The sequence below is a fragment of the Aotus nancymaae genome, unplaced genomic scaffold (assembly GCF_030222135.1).
Source record: "Aotus nancymaae isolate 86718 unplaced genomic scaffold, 86718_ANA_hifiasm-v0.15.2.pri h1tg000036l, whole genome shotgun sequence".
In the NCBI taxonomy this organism is placed as follows: Eukaryota; Metazoa; Chordata; class Mammalia; order Primates; family Aotidae; genus Aotus; species Aotus nancymaae.
In genome coordinates, this window is record NW_026988450.1 from 76,569,275 (window position 1) to 76,596,684 (window position 27,410).

The following is a 27,410-nucleotide window of genomic DNA, read 5'->3' on the forward strand; positions in this document are numbered from 1 at the left end:
CAGGTGTCATCTCCCCCAGGTGACCTCCCCTACCCTTCTCCCAGCCTTGCCTGACAGCTCATCCCTGGGGCGTCCCTCTCACCGAATGCTCACCTCCAGCATACACATAGCTTACCTTTTGGTATTTACCTGTGTGTCTGCTCCTCAGACTAGGAGTTCCTTCAGGTTCAGGACTGTGCCCTCAAAAGTGTTTTCAGGACAGTTGCTTGTTCGTGGTGCTCAACCAATACTTCAATGACTAAAAGGGTTGCTCCTGAGTAGTGTTCTAAATCCAAGCTGCAAACTAGAAATCCCAAGAAGCTTTTTAACAATTACTGCTATACCTCAAGGCTCAACGCGAGAGCTCTCCAGGTGATTCTAATATATAGCCAGCGTTGAGAACCATTGTTCTGGGAGTAGTTCTTAAAGTGTGGTCCTCAGACCAGCGCATGGGCATCTACATGGAATTTATTAGAAGTGCAATTCTTGAGTCCCACTCCAGACCTACTGAATCAGAATTCTGGGTCTAGGGCTCAGCTCCACCTGTGTAATAAGTCCTCCAGGTGATTCTGATGCAAGCTAATGTTTGAGAAACCCTTTTCTAGGGAAGTAACCAGCAGTTTTTTTTTTTTTTCTGTAAAGGACCAGACAGTAAATATTTATGCTTTGTAAGTCACGCAGTATTTGTGGCAACTTCTCAAGTCTGCTGTTACTGCAAGAAAGCAGCCATAGATGATATGTAAGTACATGAATTATTTTCTTTTGTTCCAATAAAACTTTCTTTACAAAAACAGAACCTAGGCCCAGACCTTGGTTTGCCAATCACTTTTCTAGGAGATAGAATTGGTCAGTTGTTGCTATGTAACAAGTCACCACATAAGTGGCTTCCTATCCACTAATTTGAACAACTTATTCTTACGCACAGATCTGTGGTTAGCTGATGTAGTCTAGGTTTGTCTGAGGGAAGAAGTGGGGAAATACCCCCCCACCTTTAGAGACAACTGCAAGTCACATGCAAAGGGTGTAAAAAAGGGAAAAATGAAAGAAGAAGAACTGAAATCAGTAATTCAATCTATACCAGGGAGTAAGTGAAATAACACATTAAAAGGGTCCAGAAGTATCTGGGCATTTGATCTGTGCCTTGTGAATGCCGGCTATTGTTATAATTATTAATGATCATTCTTTATTTTGTATAATTCAAGGCTAGTAATTGGATGCAACTGTCCATTCTTTTGGGAAGGCTGTTACAGACATCCTCAGTGATGAGTGTCACTTATCATTAGCACTTGTGACAACAGGTGTACAGAGTGGTCTGTGCTAGCAGCCTGCTGGTTGACAGAACGGTTTGTTCTCAGTGCTGTGGGCTGTTTATTCGGAGGAGGCCCCAGGACAGGCTTGTCATGTCATGATCAGTTGCTGCTGAAAAACAGGCAAATCATTCCTGATAGCTGATGTCCAGTAGGAATGGGGAGCTGAGATCCTGGTTTGAAAGAAAAGACTTGTTTGGAGCTCAAGTAACTGGATATTCTTAATTAAGGAGAGTATATTTTTGGTATGTCTTAGGGAAAAGAGGCGCATGAAGAGGAAGCAAATTGGCCTTAGAGAGTTATTAGTAATGGTTAACTTGGCAGTGTATGTCCTGGGCTCAGTACAACTTTCATCATCCCAGCTCCTTCACTGGAGGTTCTCATGTGCTCTATGTAGACCACTTGCATCCAAATCACCTGGGGAATTAGCAACGCACACCACACATTTCTGGGGCCTAACCCTAGAGAATCTGATTTGAGAGTGTAAGGCAAGATGCTGATTGTAAAAGTTTTCTTGTACTTGTGATGACCCATCCTAAAAGACGGCACTCATCTCCCCATTTGTACACTTACATATATTTACACAATTTCACAGAAACTGAAGTTCACACTCACAGCTGATCAGAACTAGAGAGGTCTGACTTCCAAACTCTTCAAAGGGTGAGGGCCATGTCTTATACATCCTTGTATCCCTGGCAAGGTGTCCTGAAGGAGTACCATGTTGAATCCAGTGTTTATGGGGCCTTCATTTGATGAGATTGGAGTTGGAACCCAGGATGGCAAAATGACTCACCCACAGGTATGCCCCTGATGCTACTTGGGACCCTCTGAGTCCTTTACTGTCTCCTGCCTGTTGGATTCTGGCCCTTCCAAGCTTCTCTTTGGGAGGGGAACGCCTGTATATGAAACCAACTGACATGTTAGACGTTGTGGTAGGTGATTTAAACCTGCGATTTTATTTGATTCTTCAAGAAATAAAATCTGACAAATTGGCATTATGAACTCCACTTTATGAAAGAGAAAATGTGCTGGAAGTCACATGGCCACTGAGTGGTAGAGGTAGAATTTGAACTGAGGTTTGTTTGATGTATGTAATGATTGAAATGGAGCATGAGAGGGTGCTCCTGGGGGGGCCTGATAATGTTCTGATTTTTGATCTGGATGTTGGCAGCTCAGGAGAGAAAGATAAATTTTTCAGTGCATAAAAATTTATCACCATACACTTGGGCTTCCTGTACTCGTCTATGAGTGTTGCTCTTCAGGGACCAGGTAGGAAAACAAATCCAGGTGTGTCTGGTTTGCAAACTTGTGCTCTCCATTATTTCCTCTTGCTTTTAAAAATAAGAGCTTGGTTCCTTCCCATTCATGTTTTGGGACAGTTCTATGTGAAGTGACACAGTGTATAAAAGGATAGTCTGAGCTAGAACCCAGGTCTTTTTCTTCCTCAATAAATATCAACGGATACTCTTTTTTTCCACACCAATCACCACTGGGGAAGCCCCAGCAGATGCCTGAGTGTGACTGTTTCTGGGATAGTACAGAAGCCCATTTTACACAAGACTAAGATTTCATTATAGGCCAGGCGCAGTGGCTCACACCTGTAATCCCAGCACTTTGGGAGGGCAGATCACTTGAGGTCTGGAGTTCGAGACCAGCCTGGCCAACACGGTGAAACCCCATCTCTACTAAAAACACAAAAAATTAGCTGGGCATGGTGGCATGTGCCTGTAATCTCAGCTACTGAGGAGGCTGAGGCAGGAGAATCATTTGAACCTGGGAGGCAGAGGTTGTAGTGAGCCAAGGTCATGCCACTGTACTCCAGCCTGCACAACAGAGAGAGACTCTGTCTTAAAAAACAAAAAAGAAGCTTTTATTATAATTGACACCTATATTCCTATGACCTTTAATCCCAGGTTTTCTTAAAACGAACAACTTTATTGAGGTATAATTGACATATAATACGTTGCTTATATTTAAAGTGTGTAGTTTGGTAAGTTTTGACATGTATCTACATCTATGAAATTAAGATAATGAAAGTGCCAATCACTCCCAAAATTTTCTTGTGCCCTTTTGTAATCCCTTCTTCCAGACTGTCCCTGTTAACCCTCCTGTCCCTTGTCCCCAAGGCACCAATGATCTGCTTTCTGTCGCTGTGATATTAGTTTTCATTTCCCTAGAATTTTGTATACAAAGAATTAACCATTATATACTCTTTAGCACGTGGCTTCTTTCACTCTGCATAATAATTTTGCAATTCACGGTCAGTCTTTTCCATGTTAGCTATTCTAATAAGTATGTAGTGCAGACTTTGCAGTTCTTTGTGCAGCTCTTTCCCGTCTGGTTCTGGGTTCTGTGAGCTCCTGCTACATTGTTCTACCTGGACTCACCTTTATCTCCCCAACTCAGCCTGCCTGCTGGGCTCTGCCTAGATCCCTCTCCCTGTGCTGAGACCTGGAAAAATTCTCGAGGTGGTCATCTAGGGCAGTCATAGGATTCTCCTGAGCTAGAACCCCAACCTTTGCCTCTTCGGTCAATATTCTTTATATTTCCATACCATGCCTCAGGTATGTGTTATTGTCCTTTGTTGCCTGATGTCAAGTGTTTTCCAAACTATTGTTCATATTTTGTCTTTTTTTTTTTTTTGGTTAGGTGAGAAGGCAGATCCCTGTTACTCCAATTTGGTCAGAATTAGAAGTTTCCTCTACTTCCAGGGTTTTTAAATCTCTCAGGCTCTCAGTGGATGTGACTCCAGTTTCTCTAGTGCACAAAGGTATCCGTGACTCACAAACTTTTAGAGCCCTTTGTATATAATGAGAGTTTAAAGTTTATACTAAGTGATTATGCTTTCAGGATGAAATGCAAGCATCCACCTGTGGATATGGTAATTCTTGCCCAATCTGGCTTATGCAAATGAACAAATAAACAAAAAAACAAGGACCAGCTCATGAATTTAACAAAGCCAGCTAACACTGATGATTCAGTAAAGCTGTATTGGGTACCACTCTTTTCCTAGATGTTGTACTAGGCTGTGAGGATCTAAACATGAATAAAACAGATTTACAAGAAAAAAACAAACAAACCCATTCAAAAGTGGGTAAAGGATATGAACAGACACTTTTCAAAAGATGACACTTATGAGGCCAACAAACATATAAAAATGCTCATCATCACTGGTCATTAGAGAAATGCAAATCAAAGCCACGTTCAACATACCAAGCTCTTTCCTCCCCTTGCTCTCGGCACGGCTGGCTCCTCCTTGCCATTCAAGTCTCAGCTTGGATGTCACCTTTTCAGAGAGGCTGTCCTTGACTACCTAATCTAAAGTCATACCACACTTTCTCTAGCACCTCACCCTTTTTTACTTTTTTCAACATTTGACACTACATGGCTTTATCTTGTTCATTTTCCTGTTGACTTGTTTATCAACTATCTCCTCCAGTCGAATCAAAGTTCACTATACAAGAGACTTTCTTGTAATCATGGTTGTATTGTCATGAGTGTCTAGAACAATGTCTGGCACATAGTATATATTGAATTAGTATAGGCACTTTTCTAAGGATTTTATCATTCTACATTTCTTTACATTGGGATTTCAGATAGAACTGTACATCTTAGGGGCTCAAAGGCCAAGTAGATGCTAGGCTTCCAAACCAAAATGTAGAGTATTAAATTCTGCTAATACCAGAGTTTTTTTTTTGTAATTATCAAAAGCTTTAAGTCCCACAAAAATAGTGCACAAATGAACAAGCAATAACTACACCAGCCTAATCTTGTGCAAGTTGTGTTCTAGCTGAAAATGGCTCTTTCAATGTACTGAGAATAAATTATTCCCTGAACACTGGTCTTTGGGGAGAAATTGCAGAAGGCAAACTATTAAAGAGACAAAACCAGTGTGGCAGCTTGACTCTGTGGTTATGTTTCAACAGAGTGAGAAGTGAGGCTCATTGGTGCACTGAAACTGACTCACTGGTTCATAAGAGCCGACTATGCTCACATCTTCCTAACTCCTCATGTTGCTAACATGAGGTGAAAGTGTTCATGCCCTGGAAATTGGCAGTGTTACAAATAAGGGCTTTAAAAAGAATTGTGTGTGTGTGTGTGTGTGTGTGTGTGTGTGTTCGAACTGCTGTTTTACTAGTACATAATTACAAATCTTCACTGTGTTTTCGCCCTGGGGAATGAGAAAGAACGAGGGGGACAGTGGCTGGCTAGGCAGGACTTAAGATTGCTAGGTACTGTGGTGACTGGCAATATTAGCTAAAGTGCTTTATACACACACGTAAGCACCCATGCCCCTATTACCTAAGAGTAATTGCAGCATTTTATTCTGAAGCAAATGCTTGCCTGTCATTCTGCTTAAGCCACTAAGAGGTTGTTTCTGCAGAGGCAGGCTGGGTGACAGTTCTATAGGGCTTATAAAGAAATGAAGATTAGAGTTGTTCAAGGAGTTGGTAATCCCTCTGGCTCCAGATGATTTTTTTTCCCAATTCAGACCCAGAATATAGAGATTTGACAATTTTTATCCCTGTGCTTGTGACAGATGGCAGTAGAAAAAGCACTGGATGGGGAGTCAGGCATCCTACAAAATACCTGGATGACATTGGACAAGTCAGTTAATTTTTCTTACCTCTGCTTTAGCTTCTGTAAAATAGAAAACATGATCTGACCTGAGAACTCATTGAATAAAGATGAAGATTTTGCAAACAGGCATGGAGCCCATTGGGATGCCCATAAAACATTAAGAGATGAAATAGTGAGGGTGTGACTGAGACGCCTACAGAGTAGAAGAGAGATTCTGAGAAAGTCCTTGAGAAAGCTGGATCATGGACAGTTATCAAACTGGTCTCTAGAAATCTTAGTGAAGTCTCTGATAGATCATGGGCTTGCCAGTTTGTTGCTGTAAAATAAACCACCCCAACCTTAATGATATAAAACAACATCCATGTATTACGCTCACAGATTCTTCAGGATTCCATGGATTTGGACAAAGCACAGCAAAGATAGCCTGTGTGTCCTGCATGCTCTCTGGGGCCTCAGCTAGGAAGACTTGAATGGCTGGGAATTGTTTAAACAACGGAGGGGTGGAATTTCTGAACTAGGTTAACAACTGGAAGCCTGCGATCAATTGGAACTGGCTACTAGGTGCCTGCAGATGGCCCTTCAATGTGGCTTGAGCTTTCTTCAAGCATGGTGGCTTCAAGATGGTCATACTTCCCACACGGTTCTTTAGAGTTCTGAAAGGAAGTGTTCCAGCAAACAAGGCAGAAGAACATGACCTTCTTTCACTCAGCTTTTAAAGCCACACAGTGTCATTTATATTCTACTCTATTAGTCAAAGCTATCATAAACCTGCCCAGACTCAGGAGAGGGAATATAGACTCTACTTGTCCATGGGAAGAGAGTTTAAGAATTTGAAGCCATTGTTCTAAATTCAATCACATAAAAAGGTCTTCTTGAAATAATAGGAGTATAAGAGTAAGTTGGATACAAAAGGTAGTAATGAAAATAATGACAATTATAGGTCACACTGTAGTGCTTATGTATGCCAGGGACTGTTTTATATACTTTAATTTACCCAATTCTCATAACAATCCTAAGAAATAGAAGGATGGAGAGGTGAAGTCACTTGGTCAAACTCATACTGCGAGTGATTGACAGAGTAGGAATAGCAGCAGCTAATGTGTATCAGGCACTTACCGTGTGTAGGCACTCTGCCACATACCTTTCATGGATTGCCTTACTTAATTATCAAAAGAATCCCATAATGTAGTTATGTTATTTCCACTACCTTATGGGTGAGAAAACTGAGGCCCAGTGAGTTTAAATCATACAGTTAGGAAGGATTTAATCTCAACTCTGGCTTCCCCCAAAGCCTTGTGCTCAGCGTGTATGCAACTTAAGAGCCCAGAAAGGAGAGTGAGGGAGGGGCCTTGGAGCTTTGCTGGTGCTGCTGATGGAGCAGGGTTTAGACAGAGGAGTTCAGTGCTTTGATGAAAATGAAGGAGGAGAGTATTCTGAGATGAGAGGGTAATAACTGTATGTCTGTGAGTGTGTGTGTGAGAAGGAAAGCTCATCTCAACCCAGCACGTCTTGATGATGTTCATCTCAGTGTCCATCCTTGTTCTAGTCCCCATGACGAAGGCAGAGGAGCATCGTCCAGGGGAGACCTGATCTGCACCTACTCATCCCTTCCCAGGGCTCAGCATGTTCATATTTCCGCATTCTCCTGTTGAATCTTCTAGAGTCTCAAGGTTTGGTTATTAGAATCTTCATTTTACAGACAAGGAAATAGAAGCCTGGAGATACAAGATGAGCAATGTGAAGTTAATATGAAGTCAATCAATGTGAAGATCAGAGCTCAGGCAAGAGAGACCTTGGCCATTGTGCCATTCCAACTCCCTCATGAGATCCAAAGAGATGAGATGACTTGCTCCAAGTCAGCACAGAGGCAGAGTGTGCACCGGAACTCAGGTTTCTTGATTCCAGCTCTTCATTCATCTCACTCATCATTTCAAACACATCTAGATTGCAACCTGCTTTTAGAAGCCTTTCTGACCCCTCCATATCCCAGAGAAGTTAAATATTTCTATAACAGGGAATCATCTTCCAAGCTTTTATTGTTACTATTTTCCCCCTTTATTGTCATGTATTCCTTTTTCCTATGTGGCAGTGAGGACAGGGGATGAGTAGGTGCAGGTCAGGTCTTCTCTGGACAATGATCTTCTGTCTTCTTCATGGGGACTAGAACAGGGATCGACACACCAGGTGACCATCATAAACACTTGCTGGATTGAGCTGAGCTTTCTTTTAAATGCTGCATCCCAATATCTGCCACAGAACCCGGGAAAATAGAAGGTGCTTAACAAATATTGGCTAAATGAATGATACGATGAGTCCATGAGTAAACAGATTAGGTTAAACAAATCTGGTCAAACAAAAGGGACTTGAGAGGGTCATCTCTGAAATATGGCTCAGAGTTAGAGAGGCAGAGAGGAAAGCAAGAACATTCCCAATAGGGACCAACTCAGGAGCAAAGGCCGAAGCCCACGTGGGGCTCCTGATACGGCATCCTAGAACAAGACTGCAGTCTTTTGCATCTTCGTTTAAAACAAGGCTGGAGATGGAAGCAGGGAGCCACAGTGGGTCTCAGAATTGTCAGATAGCATGGGCACTGTTCTTCTTGTATCTGGGGCTGCCGTTGGTTAAGGCTTCCTCTTTGATCTGGAAGTCACCATGCTGAATCATGCCTCAGTCACTAGCAGCCTGGATTCCCCTTTATAAGCACTGCTATTCTAGAAACCCCTACTCTTTCAAGGCAGACACTTCAGCTGCCATTCCCTACTGAATTAAGGGAGTGAGTCAGGGTGGTGGCTTAAGACACAATTTCCACTGTGCTCCGTGCTCCCTTCCTCTTCTCTCCCTCCAGTGTTATTTCAAGCACATAAACTCACAAGACTTTGTGAGGAGTGGAAGGAACATGGGCTCTGAGCTACGAGACCTCCTGGGAAATCACAACTCTGTAGTTTACTTCCTATGGGACCCCAAGCAGAGACCACATCTACTCTGGGTCTCAGTTTCCTTAACATAATGTAGGGTTGTTGTGAGAATGGAATGTTGTTAAACATAAAGGACTTTGCAGAAAATTTGGGGTACAGTGATGTACAGGAAGGACCAAGAGTGCCTTTGGTTTGCGTCTGTGTGCCCTCATTCTCACCTTTCAAGATGTAGATGGCAGGACCATTTTGACAGAGGTCTCCGGCAGGTTTCTGGGAACAGTTTTCTTCTTCCTTCTTCTTGGTTGCCCACTGTGGATCATTCCTGCAAAATTACTTTCTGTGGTTCTCCAGGGCTGGACGGCAGAGCTCAACTGCTCCTGAAACTAAACCCTTTCACAACCTCCTGGGCAGCTGCCAGACCCTAATCTTAGCAGGGCCACACGGGCCAGGTTTTTGCTTTGAGGATTTCACTGAATTGTCCAGACACACAGTCTCAGGTCTTTTTTCTGATTAACTCTTTGATAACATGAACAGGCATCAGAGTAAGGTCTCTTTACCTGAATGGTCCCACTCAGAGTTGGTGAAGCTGTGGAATTTGTTTTTGCTTCCTGACTTTTCGATGGGCCTTCAGACTCGGCTGAAGGACTTGTTGACCAGAGGCCCCCAGATTCTTGTGTGGAGTGTCTACTCTTCCTTCCCCACTCCACTCCTCCCCTAATGTGATCTCCTTGGGTTCAGACAAGTGCTAGTGTTTTTCTGCCTCTAGTACCTCCAGTGCACCCCAGAGTGGGCATGCACTGAGTATGTGCACTCTTTTTATGAGTATCCTCCGCCCACTCCATTCAAGACTGTCCTATTTTGTACCTCATCTGCTCAGAGATCCTCTTCTAGCCTTGGCTTTTCTGTTCTTAGGAGTTAATGGGTACATATATGCTATCTTTCTCAGTAGGCCTAATGAACCACTCTCATTCCCGCAAAATAGCTATAACACAGGGAGCTGAGGCACTGAACTGAGAGTCATAAAACTTGCATTCCTAGCCCCACTACTCACCAGTTTTATAATCTTGGGCAAATCACTTATTCTCTCTGAGCCACAAGTGTTCATATTTGAAAGGGTGGGGCTCATGCTAATTGCCCTATTTCTCCCCACTGACCTCCCCACAGTCCCATTTACTGTGAGAATCAAATGAGATAATGTCTGTGAAAGTACTCTGTAAGCCAGAAGCTGTTATTATACAGACCTATTATTATTAAGAACTGATTTTCCTGATTCTTCCAGCTCCCCCATCCTCCCCATCCTCTGAGTTGGCTCGAGGCTGGGGATCAGGAGAAGCACACCTTTGGAGCCAGAGGCTAGAAATCATTCTGCTTTGCTTACCAAAGAATCTTCTTCATTTCTCTGATTTAAACATGCAGAACCAGAGAAGCAGAGTTGAAAAAGTCTGACACCAAAATCTTTCTTTGTTTGGCTTTTTAAAACCCTGGTGCAAGCTACCATGTTAAGCCCCACGCAGAACCCAGACAGAAAACCCTGTTCACGCAGGTGCTCTAGGTTTACATCCAGAATGAATGCGCTTGGCCGACGCTGCTCCTAATGGTTTCCCCAATCTGACCACTTTCTGGGTCCCATTGCCACTCTCCTTTTGAGGTTACCACTATTTTCCAGAAGCTTCTGCCTCTAAGCTTGCTCCCTTTATCCATTCTTATACCCACATGAGCTCTCTAAATGCTTGTCTCTTCATATTACTTCTTTGCTTAAGCCACTACCCCATGGGTCCCCATTCCCTTACAGTAAAGTGTACTTGTCGTAAAAGGGGCTCCTGATGAGCTTTCCAGACTTGCTCCATGACCTCTCTCCCTTTTGTGCTTGATCCTTAAGTAATTCTGTTCACCCAGCACTTTGTTTTCTGTTCTACCTCTTCTTCCTGTAGGGCCTAGCTTAGATATCACCCACTTATGAAGCCTACTTTGACTCCCCTTGACAAAGTGAGGAGCCCTGCAAATAGCATCCCTCTTTTCACCTATGGTGGCCTTCCCATCCTTCCTCATTGCCATATGTGTTAAGATCTGTCTTCTCCAGGAAGCTGGAAGCTCCACGAGGGAAGACACTATCATTGACTTGCTTATTCATTTCATAGTCATGGCACCTAGCCCAGTGCCCAGCCATGAACAAATGAATGTCATGGCTTGGGTAAGTCCATGTTCAAGATTTTTCTTCTGGAAGCTAGGGCATAAAATCTTCATGGATACACACAGATGAACTCATTTTAGAGAAGGATGAACACATTATGATACCAAGCGTGCAACCCTCAATTTTCTTCTCCTAAACCTCTGAGCACATGCCAACTAGCTAATGTTGCCTAACATTTATTGAGTGCTTCATCTGTGCTAGGCACTATAATGAGAATTTTACATGAGTCAGCTCCTTCAACCTTCATAGCCATACTAGGGAGTGTTATTATCCTGCAGCCACTGATGAGACACTGGTTCAGAGAGCCTGAATCACTTGCTCAAGGTCACCCAGCCAGCAAGTAAAGGATTACTATTGACCTGAGTCTGTTCTCCTCTAAAATCCATGCTTTAAATTACTGGACCAAACTGCATGGGCTTTGGTGCCAAAAATACATAGGTTTATGTTCTCAAGACTTACTAGCTGTGTTCATTGAAATAAGTTAGGTTACCTTCTTGTGCCACATTCTTTATAAAAGTATCTGTAAATGAATGAAGCGAAATAATGTTGTGATGTGCTTGGTGTTTAGTAGGTTCCCGACTTTCATTGCAAGTCAGGAAGTTAGAGACAGAGCTTAGATGCTTAAAGTTCAGGCAATCGTAAGAATTAAGACTGATTGCTTTCTTCTTGAACATACCTGCACAGTGGGGACATCAGCATATAATTGAGTTTCTTGCATCCTGGAGCATTTGTCACTTCTCAAGCAGATAAATCTGCCCTTTGACAATTGAATCTGTGAGAAAGTCCTTTTCATCAGAAGCCTGCTGCCTTGTAGTCCTACTTGCTCAGAGTCTTTGGAGAAAGTCTAGTCACTGTGTCACCAACACCTTCCTGTCCATTTCAGGGCAGCTGTCATGTCACCACTTCAGCCTATGGACCCTCACTTTTCCAGAGAGGAGGATGCCAGTTTCTCCAAAATTTTTCTCATGGAATGAGTCTTAAACTCTCATCATCCATCCAATTGCTAGTTTAGAACAAGCTCCAATGTATCTACATCACCTTAACCTATACTAGCTAAGACAAAGACTTAACAAAAAGAATTTTCACTGCAGTATTGATTACTTTGTGAATAAATGTCCAGCAACAGAGAACTGACTGAACAGATTACAGCTTGTCCATATGAACTAATGGCCATCAAGAATGACTATGGGAATGAACATTTATTGATCTAAAAAGATGGTTACAATGTAATAGTAAATGTAAAAACCAGGTTATAAAATAGAATGTAATGCATGATCTCCAATTTTGAATAATAGTATTCATTTATGTATGGAAGAGAAATCTGAAAGTGTTTAAAAGAGTGAAAGTGTTTAAAAGAGTTAAAGTGTTTATCTCAGGGTCACGAGATTATGAAGGATTTTCTTGTTCTAATTTTTCTATCAAGGGAGGAAGTAATAACTTGGTGGTTATGAAAATGGACTTCAAAATCGGGTTGACTTGGTTTTAGTCTATTTTCTGCCACTTAGCTTCATCACCTGAGTTTCATAATTTGTAAAGTAAGGCACATAATAGTGTTTGCTTTAGAATCGTTGAGAGAGTGATAAAACTATCTTTGTTTTTGGAGTGCTTGCTATGGGTTAGGCACTCTGAAGCAGTTTACATGCATGCTTTTTATCATGATTACCATTCTCTAGATGAGAAGGAGGATCAGAGAGGCTAAGGAACTTGTCCTAGTCCTACATTCAAGGGAATGATGACTTTCCCTATTCCTGGAACATGAGTTATTTTAATGTTGTAAAAGTGGAAATCTGTTTTCCTGTCATCCACATCTCCCTGCTGACTCATTCTGGAACTACTTTGACTAAAACCCCCAGACATTTTCATACTGGCCATGTCTCCTCTATTCTCCGGTTGTGCTTTGTCTTACTTTTTTGGACTTCAGTGAACTTATTATTGAGCAGACAGGTGGATGACTATGAGGAAGTCCGAGAATAAGCCTTGTAATTTGGCAGTAAAAAGTTGCTGATTAAATTCTACTATAATCTGGCAGTGAGAAGTTGCCAATCACACTGGGGGAGCCACAGGCGAAATAAAATGCATGAGCTTTGCATTTTCATTTTTTGCTCATCTGAAAAGAGTGACTGCTTCTTTTTTTTTCTTTTTCTTTTTCTTTTTTATTGTATTTTAGGTTTTGGGGTACATGTGAAGAACATGCAAAATTGTTGCATAGGTACACACGTGGCAGTGTGATTAGCTGCCTTCCTCCCCTTCACCTATATCTGGCATTTCTCCCCATGCTATCCCTCCCCAACTCCCCACCCCCCCACTGTTCCTCCCCTATTTCCCCTCAACAGACCCCAGTGTGTGATGCTCCCCTCCCTGTGTCCATGTGTTCTCATTGTTCAACACCCACCTATGAGTGAGAACATGCAGTGTTGGATTTTCTGTTCTTGTGTCAGTTTGCTGAGAATGATGGTTTCCAGGTTCATCCATGTCCCTACAAAGGACACGAACTCATCGTTTTTGATGGCTGCATAATATTCCATGGTATATATGTGCCACAGTTTCCCTGTCCAGTCTGTCATCGATGGGCATTTGGGTTGGTTCCAGGTCTTTGCTATTGTAAACAGTGCCACAATGAACATTCGTGTGCATGTGTCCTTATAGTAGAAGGATTTATAATCCTTTGGATATATACCCAGTAATGGGATTGCTGGGTCAAATGGAATTTCTATTTCTAGGTCCTTGAGGAATCGCCACACTGTCTTCCACAGTGATTGAACTAATTTATACTCCCACCAACAGTGTAAAAGTGTTCCTATTTCTCCACATCCTCTCCAGCATCTGTTGTCTCCAGATTTTTTAATGATCGCCATTCTAAGTGGCGTGAGATGGTATCTCAATGTAGTTTTGATTTGCATTTCTCTAATGACCAGTGATGATGAGCATTTTTTCATATGCTTGTTGGCCTCATGTATGTCTTCTTTCGTAAAGTTTCTGTTCATATCCTTCACCCACTTTTGAATGGGCTTGTTTGTTTTTTTTCTTGTAAATCTTTTTTAGTTCTTTGTAAATTCTGGATATCAGCCCTTTGTCAGATGGGTAGGCTGCAAAAATTTTTTCCCATTCTGTTGGTTGCCGATTCACTCTAATGACTTGTTTCTTTTGCTGTGCAGAAGCTGTGGAGTTTGATTAGGTCCCATTTGTCTATTTTGGCTTTTGTTGCCAATGCTTTTGGTGTTTTGGTCATGAAGTCCTTGCCTATGCCTATGTCCTGAATGGTTTTGCCTAGATTTTCTTCTAGGGTTTTTATGGTGTTAGGTCTTATGTTTAAGTGTTTAATCCATCTGGAGTTAATTTTAGTGTAAGGTGTCAGGAAGGGGTCCAGTTTCTGCTTTCTGCACATGGCTAGCCAGTTTTCCCAACACCATTTATTAAACAGGGAATCCTTTCCCCATTGCTTGTTTTTCTCAGGTTTGTCAAAGATCGGATGGTTGTAGATATGTTATGTTGCCTCCAAGGCCTCTGTTCTGTTCCAGTGGTCTATATCTCTGTTTTGGTACCAGTACCATGCTGTTTTGATTACTGTAGCCTTGTAGGATAGTTTGAAGTCCAGTAGTGTGATGCCTCCCACTTTGTTCTTTTTGTTTAGAATTGACTTGGCTATGCGGGCTCTCTTTTGGTTCCATATGAAGTTTAAGGTGTTTTTTTCCAGTTCTGTGAAGAAGGTCATTGGTAGCTTGATGAGGATAGCGTTGAATCTGTAAATTACTTTGGGCAGTATGGCCATTTTCACGATATTGATTCTTCCTAACCATGAACATGGAATGTTTCTCCAAGAGTGACTGCTTCTGATGGAACAATGAATAGGAGGAGGTGCCAGGATGGATCCAACAATTGGCCAGGGCTCCCAGAAGAAGCTGGAGGATAGGGGTCCTGGGAACAGAATGTGGAGCACAGCTGTAAGAGTGGGATCCAGACCCCTGGCAGACCAGGATTCTAATTCCTGCTCTTACTCACTAGCTATGTGGTCCTGAGTATCTCACTAAATTCTCTGAACTTCATTTTCTTATCTTCAAAATGTGATAAGGACTTGGCTGAGTAGATTTCAGCACATCCATATAAATAAATGCTAGGCAGCCATCAAGAATGACCACAGTAATGAAATTCATTTACTTAAAAAGACAGTTACGATGTACAGGTAAATGCAAAAAGCAGGTTGTAAAATAGAAGGACATGTATAGAACTCATTTATAGATGGAAGAAAATCTGAAAATCAGTCATAAGATTTGGATGTTCAGCTTTCTGTAGCCATTAGTACTTATGTGGGGATTTTAGGAGGATGAAAATGAGATTGTGCAAGGAAATGGCTCAGCCATTGCTGGGACCAGTTTTATTCTCATCTCTTCCCTGTGAGCCCTTGAATCCCTCCCGAGTGACCTGGTAAATGTTGAAGAACAAGAGACTGAATTCATGTACCAAGAGGCTTCATGACAAAGGTGGGAAAATTAGAGTTAGTAGTATAAGGGAGCTGGCCCAAACTCATCTTATATTCCCATTTTGACAAATGTATTACTATTTTTAAATTTCCAATGTACTCATGGTACAAAAAAATCAAGCTATACAGGAACATTAGAGAAAATACCAAAAATTCCTCTTTATAACTCTTCTAATTTCTTTTATCTCTCCAAAGATAACCACAGTGAAGAGTTCTCTTTGTACCTTTCTAGACATTTTATTAAGGGATTTGAAACATGCATGTCCAAAGGTACAGACTTCCTCACCAACACTATGAATGATCCATGAGTTGAATGTTCCTGAAACTTTTGTGACAAAAATAAAATGCTGGCTAGAGAAAATGGTCGAATGGGCTCCACAATCTTGTTTTTCCATGACTTTTGGGCCTGGGTTGGATGTTAACAAATCCAGATGCTTACTGAATTTAGAAAATGGTGGGAATCCTCTTGACATTCTAACATTTCTGTATGACCAAAGCTTTTAGCTCTAGGTCTTATGCTTCTGCTTTGGAAGACATTGCCTCAAACCAGATCTCTCTCCTCAAGAACTTGACTCCTTTAGCCAGAATGATCCTTCCCCATTCAAGGGGAAAGAGTACAGACCCAGGAGGAAAAATGTGCCTGAATGACAAATTGCATGAGTCAAAGACACTTATGAAAATGACAAATGCTATTTCAGAGGAGGAAGGTAGTTGCTTCTGCTTTCTTTTCTTCTTTTGAGAATGGGCGGAAGCCCTTTAGAGATGGTGTTGAACACAACGCTTTGCAACGAGTAACATTTAAGGGATCATATTAGCATTAATGCTTCCTTTGGTTCCTCAGTTTTGGAGAATATTAGTAATTGGGGCCAACCCAAGGGGATTGTGGGGATTATTGAGGAATAGCAAAAGCTACAAGGAGTTTCATTTTATAGATTCTTTACCTCTCCACCTCCAGACATTTATTGTGATATGTGATTCTAAAAAAAAGGCAGAGGCACAATGCCTTACACTAAGTAGGCACCTAATTGCTATTGATTGATTTACCTCAATTGTCAGCATTCTTACAGACCATTTATTTATTCATCTGCTCATTAATCAAAATGTATGGATATGGAGGTAACACTATTTGCCAGGCACTGTGTTCTTTGTATCAGTGTGGGCACAAAAGAGGAAGTGATCAGTTATCCTCAAGGCTGTGGCAGGGAGAGGCTTTCAGAGGAGAAGACATCTGAGAAAGCTTTCAAAATAGGAATAGGAATTTACTAGGCAAATGTGGGGGGAGGGCATTTTGTAAACGGGAGCAGAGTTAACCAATGCAGGAAATATAGGAGGAGGGGCAAGATTGTGAGGTTGAAAGTCATGGCCCTGACTAATTGACCTGCTTGAGCTGTCTGTCCTATAGGGAAAAAAATCCCAAATATTCACTGGAGAAATATCTCCTTTTTTTTTTTTTTTTTTTTTTGAGACGGAGTTTCGCTCTTGATACCCAGGCTGGAGCGCAATGGCGCGATCTCGGCTCACCGCAATCTCCGCCTCCTGGGTTCAGGCAATTCTCCTGCCTCAGCCTCCTGAGTAGCTGGGATTACAGGCACGCGCCACCGTGCCCAGCTAATTTTTTGTATTAGTAGAGACGGGGTTTCACCATGTTGACCAGGATGGTCTCGATCTCTTCACCTCGTGATCCACCCGCCTCGGCCTCCCAAAGTGCTGGGATTACAGGCTTGAGCCACCGCGCCCGGCATATCTCCTTTAACTCAACTCAAAACTAAGTTTCATTGAGCCACCAATTTACTCAGCAAACATTTATTCAACACCTTTGCACTGTGCTTGATGCTAGCAATATAATGCTGACAAGTTTCTAGTGGCAATTTTCCTAAAAGCTCAGTAGACACTGTTAGATTTTAACCTGACAGTGATTACCATTATATTGGACACATGTCAAAGCACGCCCTATTTAAGGGACATCCACTGTAAGGACGACATTCTTCTGCATGTCCTGCACAATGCAAAGAGAAATTTCTTTCTTTCTTTTTTTTTTTTTGAGACAGAATCTCGCTGTGTCTGCAGTGGCACAATCTCAGCTCACTGCAATCTCCACCTCCCGAGTTCAAGTGATTTTCCTGCCTCAGCCTCCCAAGAAGCTGGGATTACAGGCTCCCACCACGATACCCTGCTAATTTTTGTATTTTTAGTAGAGACAGAGTTTCACCATGTTGGCCAGGCTGGTCTTGAACTCCTGACCTCAGGTGATCTGCCCACCTCGGCCTCCTAAAGTGCTGGGATTACAGGTGAGAGCCACCATGCCCGGCCACAAAGGAGAATTTGACACACTCTTTTACTACTTTCTCAAACTACAAATCTAGATTTCAATGTGACTCATTGTTTTATCTATTGCCATATACTCTAATTGTACTCTGTCTTCTAAGAGATAACATATAAAATGCCTTTGTCGGAATCATAACCATGGCTTTAAGTGTAATCTTGGGTTTGGCTCTTTTGTTTCATGAGGAAGAAGTGACTTGCCTGATGTTACATAATGAGAGTTATCAGATTGTGATGGAGAACTAAGGCTGCTGATATCTATGACACTACATTGTGTTGCCTCCCTAAATAAAACATTAACGTCACCCAGTCAGTTCATAACCAAAACCATAGTGTGATCGGTCTGAGCTCAGAGTTACTGTGATCCTGTCCTCTGTCCCCACCTCCCTCTACCTCCTCCCTACTTCTAGAGTTTAAAGGGCAGTACTCTCAATTTTGAACACAGTGCCTTTGGTCTCCCTCAGTTTGGCTATCTGATTTTTTGTGCACCTGTCAGTTTCCCAAAAAGACACCCTCACCCTCACCCTAGAATCTTCGTTGGAAAGCCCTTTCACTTGCTACTTTATGTGTCTTTTGGGTAGACAAAACCACAAGCCCAGATAGGCAATTAGGCATTAAGGGCAGCAGTGGTTTGGGATTATTTCAGCTAATTGCTGTCCTATGTGAAAGACTGCATCATCTCTGACAGCTGGCATGAGTAATCATCACTGCTTTAGCAGTAAGTTTTCACCTTCTGTGTGATAGGAACTGCCAGCACTATTTTGACTGGTTCATCATCAGAGTGGTGAATGGGAAAATCTATTGTATATATCCCATTGATGGTTGTGACCATTAAATGCAACAAAGCCATCACATCGTTACTGTCTGCCTGTTTGTACTATGCATTTGATTTAGCTTGGCTGTTTTTACTTTTTAGAATCTGTGTATCCCTGACCTTTGTGAACATTGCACCCTGTGCCATTACTTTCTGCTGTTGATGGCAGATTGGCTGTGATGCCTTCCTTTCTTCTGTATTGGGGATTCGGGGGGTGATGTGATTTGCATATGGTTACCCAGAATGCTCTGCCAATGATCATTTTTCTGCCGGCTGGGACACTGAGCTTGGGAACAAGCTGCAAGGTCTAAATGGGCTTTTGGGTATGCTGAGTTATGTTCTCATTTATACTCGTGTGACAAGGATTTACTACCCTGACTATCTTAGCTGGGGTGGAAAAGGTCCCTGGACAGGGGCAGGATGGAGAATTTGATGTCCATATATATCCACTTTTAGAGTTTTAGACTTCTTTAGAAATAGGGATTTTTTTTTTTTTTTAATGTCTCAGACTGCCAAGTAGAAACCCAGAAAAGGAGGAAGTTAATTCACATTCTTGCTTTCTTCTAAGGGCAAAAAAATGCACCGGCTCATTTTCCATCTCTGCTTGGCTCATCAGTGTGCATTGTGAGCCTGTACAAAGGCCTTGGAGGGGGAACGCTGCCGATAGCCTTACCTTTTGTGTCTTCCTTTAAACGAAATATGCCGCTTCCCCGCTAACCCTGGCTCTGGGCTCTGCCCTGCTCTCCTGATGGTGTGTTTATGGTGGATTCAGCATGCTGGGCCACACAGGGAAGCTGCACGGGGTGTCCAAGTTCACACATCTCCGCATTCCAGGCGAATGTTTCTGACATTGAGCAATGCTATGACTCTGCCAGGTTTAGGTCTGTCTGATTGGAATGCAACCCGAAAGGAAAGTCCCGGAGTGATTCAAACACTCACCTCCCCACAACCCCTTCTTGCTTTTTAAAAATTCCTTTTTAATTCTCCAATGACAAACTCAGCCCAGCACTCTCGCTGACCACATGGCACTTGTTGATGCTGATAAGTGCAATTTCCCAAGAGATAGGAATGCAAATCGTAATATTTTGTTGAGTCATGTGTACTCTGCGGCTCTTTCCCAAACACTGCATCAGACCCATAATTGGCAGCTCCCAGGACTCTGCTGGATGACACCAAATGTCCAGGAAAAGCTCAGTCCATTTCTCGAAAAATGTAGTCTCACTCTCTCCATCTGCCCAGTTGTAATATCCTGTTCTTAAGGAAGCAGAACTCCTGAAGGGAGCAAGGGCAAAACCGGTTTTGCAGATAAGTTTGAAAAATACGGCTGTTGGCCTTTCCCACCCACTCTGGTCTCTTAGCAACAAGACAGCTGATGGTATCCACTAGGAAAAAAAAAATCATAGAACATGTGGGAGAGCCTGTCTGAATTGTTGCCTACAGCCTGATTTATTTAAACTTCTACAACATTCTTGGATGTGGAGACTTAGGAGTCAAGTCATGGGAGCTTTCCCTTGCCCTTTTCTTGACCTCCATGAGGCAGATAGAGGAAAATCTCAGAATGAGAGGAACTTTCTTCTTTTGTAAGAGTCTGCCTTATCCCAGATGGCCATTTCCTTTGACCTCAGGAGTAACCACTTGAAAACCGGGACACATTTATAGAAAATGTGGGCTCCTAGGATGCAGTGCTGGGAAAATCACAGCGCTGAGGGGCTGGAGCTTGGGGTACCAATGGTGACAGTCTCTCCCTCCCTGTGGAAGCACAGGCAAGAAATCCATTGTGCCCTTGTCCCCACCCAGGGTTGATTTTCTCCACTGCAAAGGAAGGAGATTGAATCAGATCTTCTCAGTCTTCTCTTAAAGTACCTTTAACAATGAGTCTATGGGGGTGGTGGTGTGTGCATGTATGTGTGTGTGTATATGTGTGTGTGTGTTGTATGCCTATATATGTGTGTGTATGAATGTGTGTATTTATGTAAACTTTATATTATATCATGTTTCAATCCAATTTTCTCTCTCTCTCTCTCTCTCTCTCTCCCCCCCCACAGAGCTAAGTGGTACCACAAAAAAATTCAAACCTAGATCTAGCCAAGTTTGAAACCCATGTTCTCAGCTCCTACCCTATGCTGTTACAATCTACACAGACAGGCACCACGTAGCTAGAATTTTATATCTGGTGAACTTTCTATCTGTGTTTATCAATTTATAGGAGTAGAATTGGGAGTGTTGGGGTTCAGAACATGATATCCCAAAGTATGGCGCCATGGCCTGCTGAGTACTTTGAGTTGAAGGACATAGGGAGCTCACAGAAGTGAGATCCTTCTGAACTTCTGCTCCCACTACCTGTTGGCCCAGACCCAGCCACAGAAACTGGAAATACTACTGTAATTTTCACCTACCTTACTGTGGAGGATTTGGCCAAAAAAGAAATTCTCCGGCCTACCTTATTGGATAGTAGGTCATCAGACTCTCATTTTGGAGGAATCCTACCCCATACCTGGGAGGGAGAAATGCCACACAGAGAGGACAAGAAGAATAGAAACAGACAGGTCATGATGAATTTCCCCCATTAGATCATACCCTCTGGCCCAATCACATTTCTACATGGCGGTCCATTCTTCATTCAGTCTAAGCATAAAAATGGACAGTTTTCTCTAGGTCATTGGGTCTTCATTTCTGAAGGTTCGAATGTTACATCAAACTTTCATTTAAGAAAATTGTCCTGCTTTTCTCTTGGCAACCCATCTTTTGTTATAGGAATGTCATCCTTAGGACGAGTAAGGGTGAGGAAAGGTATCACACCTTTGTGCCGCTACAGGAAATCATAGAGGATTGAGGGGTTAATAGTCAGAGAAACCTGAGTCCGCATCCTTGCTCTGCCTCTGAAGAGTTATGTGGCCTCAGGATTCTTTACTATGAAATGCAAATAACAAAGCCTATCTGATCAGATTGCTATGAGAAATAGGTGAAATGATGTAAAAAACCTGGTACAGTACCTATAACCTAGTAAGTGCTAAATAAAAATGAGAGAGAACGTCAGAGAGACGGAGAGGAAGATGAGATATTGATAAACTGTAGGTTCCTTGATGACAGGAACTTGCCTCAACACATTGTGTGGCACACTGAAGACAATTGTGGTTGCTGACCCAAACAGATGTCTCGCACACACATACACACACACACTCACAAAAGAGTGATGAATTTCACAACTTTATGTTGCTGGAACTTCTTAGTAGGGCTTTCATTTTAGAGCAATGCATCACAGTTAAAATAACCAACATGATCTGGCTGTGGTTATTTCTTTAATTATTTAAAAATAGCAATGTGGTGGGAGTGTAAATTAGTTCAACCATTGCGGAAGACAGTGGCGCTTCCTCAAGGACCTAGAAATAGAAATTCCATTTGACCCAGCAATCCCATTACTGGGTATATACCCAAAGGATTATAAATCATTCTATTATAAAGACACATGCACACATATGGTCATTGAGGCACTGTTTACAATAGCAAAGACCTGGAACCAACCCAAATGCCCATTGACTGGACAGGGAAAATGTGGCACATATACATGGAATACTATGCAGCCATAAAAAAGGATGAGTTGGTGTCCTTTGTAGGGACATGGATGAATCTGGAAACCATCATTCTCAGCAAACTGACACAAGAACAGAAAATCAAACACTGCATGTTCTCACTCATAAGTGGGTGTTGAACAATGAGAACACATGGACACAGGGAGGGGAGCATCACACACTGGGGTCTGTTGAGGGGGGCAGGGGAGGCACAGCGGGGGGATGGGGAAGTTGGGGAGGGATAACATGGGGAGAAATGCCAGATATAGGTGATGGGGGGAGGGAGGGATTGCCATGTATGTACCTGAGGCCCTGTGGCATGCTGGGCATTGTGGTTGATACAGGGGAATGAGAGTGAATAAGCCATCAGTTCACGGGGGGAGGGAGGGATTGCCATGTATGTACCTATGCAACAATCCTGCAGGATCTGCACATGTACCCCAGAACCTAAATACAATAAAAAAAATCAACAGTTGCTTTTCAAAGTACTTGGATTATTATTATTATTATTTTGGGCCAGATATTGTGAGGCTGTTTCTCTCTTTCTACCACTCCTCTTTTTCTTGAGCACTTACTATACATCGAGTCTTGGATCAGGTGTCTTGTATTCATTGTTTTATCATTATTCCAACTATCCTCCTAGCAACTCTGTCAGATGGGTTTTGCTATTTCTCTGTTGAAACTGAGGATCTTGAAGCTCAGACCACACACCTGGTCAGTGACAGAGAAATAATGAACCTACATCTTCCTGCTTATTAAAGAGTGTGTGTGTGTGTGTGTGTGTGTGTGTGTGTGTGTGTGTGTGTGGCGGGATGGGGGGTGATTTATATTTGGTCTTGATAATTGAGCTTACTCCTTTGGAAAAAAAAATAACCATTTACTTCCTATTAATACTAGAGAACTTGGAGCACTTCATGTTTTCCTGCACTGAGCTACATTCATTATACACTATCTTATTTAATCCTATTAATGACTCTGCAGGGTAGGTACCAATTATTAGGCATAAATTTCAGAGACGGTAATTACTGATATGCAGATTAAGTAATAAGCCTGAGTAAATGGGATTTAAACTTAGGTAGTCTGACTCTAGAGTGAGTTTTCCTCGTAAGAGTGATCCGCTGATTTTGTTGATGCCCATGAGGTTATGTGGTCTTCATGCACTTGGGAAGCATTATTGTGGCTTATCCAGAACCCAACTTCTGCTCTTTTTGGAGGTGTCCGTCAGCTCCTTCTCTGCCCTGAGAATAGACAATAGAAACTGAGGATACAGAAGCCGTAGAACCATAGGACAATAGTTTAAAACTTGAAAGACTTCTTTAAGAGATCGTCTAGTCTAATGGTTTCCAGCTATGGGGCATTGCTTGTTTAGTGGATTATAAAATCACTTTAGCAGTTCATGGCTGACATTAAAACAATGAGGCGAGTAGAATAGAAGACATGAGATTGTGTTGTACTTAGGGTGAAGTTGTCTCGAGAGCAGTGGCTTCAGTTATCTATATGTTTGTGTGTTCTGTGTCACTATGTGAAATGCATTTCTTACTGAGGGTTATGTTTGTGAAAGTTTGAAAAGTGTTGATTCCATCCAGTGTTTTTCAAGTTCTATTCCATGGCATCTGAGGAGGCCTCAGATATCTTATGGGAGATTAGGATGGAAAAAATTCAGTAGAAAGAATTTCAGAAATGTCTTCTCAAGTTTATCTGCCTTTCATGTTGGATTTCACAAAATATTTTATCTTAAAAAGAAGAACTTTACTGGAAATAAAAAGCAATTCAAGAACCACTGACTTACCCCATTGGAATTGTGTTGTTTTGAGTATTGATTCATTCTTATATAATTTCATGTGGTAACCAAGGACCAGCTATGTGTTCAGAACAGCAATGGCTACCATAGAATATGCAAGAAGACGAGAAAATGTGGTTATCCCTGCCCTTAAACTGTTGATAGAACCAATCTGATATCAGTTTATTGCTTACATCAACTATAATAAGAAAATACATGAAGAGGTTATTCAGAATTTGGCAATGTATTTAAAGAGCAATCAAAAGACTGCTACAAGAAGTGATATAAAGGGATCAAAGCTGGCTGAAGCAATGGAGATGAAACTGAATATGAAAGGTTATAATTTGGTTCTGATCAGCTGCATAAATACAAGTGTAATATGAATTTAGTTGGCAACAGTTCATGATTAAAAGTCTACGGTTGTTTATTGACTTCTCTATGAGTTAACAGTGTGCGATGGGCCAAAACCTAAGGCAAGCTTGGTTATATTCAATGCATTCGTGGACATACAGTACAGAATACTCCTGTTGTGGAATTGCAGAAATGATCACTGTATGTTCCAGCTTCTCCTATATGAGGTTCCAGCTATTTTTCATTCAGGTTTGGCCCCATGACTTGCTTTGACCATTAGAATATGGTAGAAGTGAGGTTGTGTCACTTGAGCCCATTTTTCAAACATGTAGTCTCCAGTCTTGAACTTGTGGAACCCCGATAACAGCCATGTGAATAAGTCCTGGTTAGCCTTCTGGAGGAAGACAAATAGTGTTGAGAGAGATCCCACCTGTACTAGCCCAGGTCACCTTAGACCGGCCAATCTCTAGCTGATCTGCAGCTGATGCAGATGCATGAATGGTCGCAGCTGAAATCACCAAGCCCAATCCAGACCAGAAGAATTGCCTGACCTCTAGAAGTGTGAGCTAACTTTTACAATGTTTTGTTAGGCATCAAATCCTAACAGATGTACCCACTGGCTTGCACTGGCAAAGCCACTCTGGAAGACAATACCATGACCACATTTGATTATAGAAACATTCACAAACATTGGCTACAAATGTTTATGAACTAAATGTGTTCAGATTAGGGCAGTGGGGAGGAGAAAGACTCTGAAAACCTGCTGGGTAAGGAGTTGAGAAAGCTTAGCTTGAAAAGTAAAGATGTTTGTAGGAACATAAACTCCACCTTCTGAGATCTGAAATTAGTAGGAAAGTGAGCTGAATAATTTGTGACTTCTGTGGTTGGTTCAATGTTCGGCTGCAATTCTTGCCCCATTGCATCCATTTTGTCATAGCCATATAACAGGCAGCATGTATTTTCCTTCGGTTTAGATGTGTGGCTTGCTTTGGCCAATGAAATGTAGGTGGATGTTGCAGAGTGCCAATTCTGGCCCTATAAGGAACACCTCACCTTTCCACTCATTCTCCTATACTTCTGCTATCACTGTGATAACCTGCCCCACTTGGCCCACTGGTCCCAGACGAGGTGAGAAACATGTGGAGCCTCTACCTCCCACCACCCTGCAGCATGCTCCAGAGTCTTCCCAGCTAGCCCATACCTTCATAAGTGAGGAATTAATCCTTATTGTACATGCCTCTGAGGTCATGATAGTGATTCTTACCCAGAAATAGTTGGCCAACATACTTCCAAGATAGGATCGGGGGAAAAAATAATTAGGATCAAGGAATAGCTGCACCAAGGAAGCAGACTTCTATTGCATTTAAGGAGGAATCTCCTTGCCAAGAAAGAAAAACTGGTAAAATTAGGAATTTTTTATCCCTGGGGATGTTCAACCATCAGCAAGATGTATATAGTCTTTGTAGCTGGAGTGAGAATCAGACCTTCATTTCCCAGTGCCCAAGATATTAAGTAATTTGGGGGATGAGTAGCAGGCCATTTCAGCTGCATTTCAGCGGAGAGGGAGGATGAGCATGGGAGCTTATGTGTGTGTGCAGGGAAGCTGTTGCTTAGGAGAAGCAGAGACTGGAGAGCTTTGAATGCCTCATCAAGGTGCTGACCTTTGATTCAAACCTGTGTGTATTTGTTACTCAATCTGGAATTCCTCCCTCTTACCAACAAATTCTGCTCCTGAAGATCCAGCTCAAGTCTAACTTTCTCTATGCCAACTTTTTCTGACCTTTCTAGCCTATAGGGACCAATGCATCTCCGAATTTTTATCTTGGCTGTAACTTATATGCTGTCTTTTCCTTGACTTTTTTTGAGGCTGAATTAGATGTTTTCCATGTACTCATATAGTGTTTTCTCAAATTAAAGAATCTGTTACTCTGACCATGGTCTTGTCTCTTCCCTGAAACCTGTGAACTGATGGCTTATTCACTCTCATTCCCCTGTATCAACCACAATGCCCAGCATGCCATAGGGCCTCAGGAAATAGTTCTTGAATTAGTGAATATGGATTTCTTTTGTCTTTTTGACGCAAGTATAAATTCCTAAAAGGCTACTGGTCCTTACATTCTCATAGTTCTCCGAGGCCTGTGCATTTATTCATTCAACACATATTTGATGAATGATTCTTACTGTGGCTTACAAAGTCCTATGTCACCTGGCTCCTAACCATCTCTTTGACATCATCTTCTGTGACTCTCTCTCTCTCTGACTCACTGACCTTTGCTAGTCACCTTCATTTTTTTTCTGTTTTTTTGAGCCCTTAAATTTCCTTTCCATGTCAGGGTTTTGCAGTTTCTTTGGCTACAATATCTTCCCCTTGATTTTCTGTGGCTTCCTCTTTCTTGTCATTCAGGTTTCAGTTTGAAGGTCTCCTTTGTCTGAGAATCCTGTTCTGAATACCCAATTTGAGGTATCATCTCCATCACATCTTCCAATCTCAGTTTTCTGCATGATATGTCTCACTTTTTGATAATTTCCCTTTTTCCTTCTTTCCTTCCTCTCTTCCTCCCTCCCTTTCTTCTTTTCTTCCTTACATCTTTTCAACTTGCTTATTTATTAATTGATTGTCTTTGTTGCTAAAATGTAAGCTTCATAATAACAAGCACCTTTTTGATTTTGTTCACTGCTGTATTCCTGTTGTATGGTAAATACGTTTTGAATGAATAAATGAATGAATATGAGTCTAGCACTCAGATGAATGTTGGGAATAGAGAGGGATAAATTCAGATAAAGTTATTATCTTCGAGTATTTTACAACTTTTGCTGAATGAATGATTAATGTGTAAATGACAAAGCAAAACGAACAAAAACTTAAACAAAATAAAACAAAAAAACCGACCAACCAATCAAACAGCAAAAACAAAACAGACTGGATCGTGTGTAGCCCATCTGAAGTACTTAAGCCTCAGCTTTCTCTGTGAAATAGGAATAATAATACCTAGTTTGCATGTTTGCCATGAGGATTAAGTGAGGCAGTGAATGGACAGCAGCATATCATACCTAGAATATCATACATGGAATTCAGCAGGTGCTCCAAGAATGGTATTCTTTACTTCACTGCCTCATCTCCCTT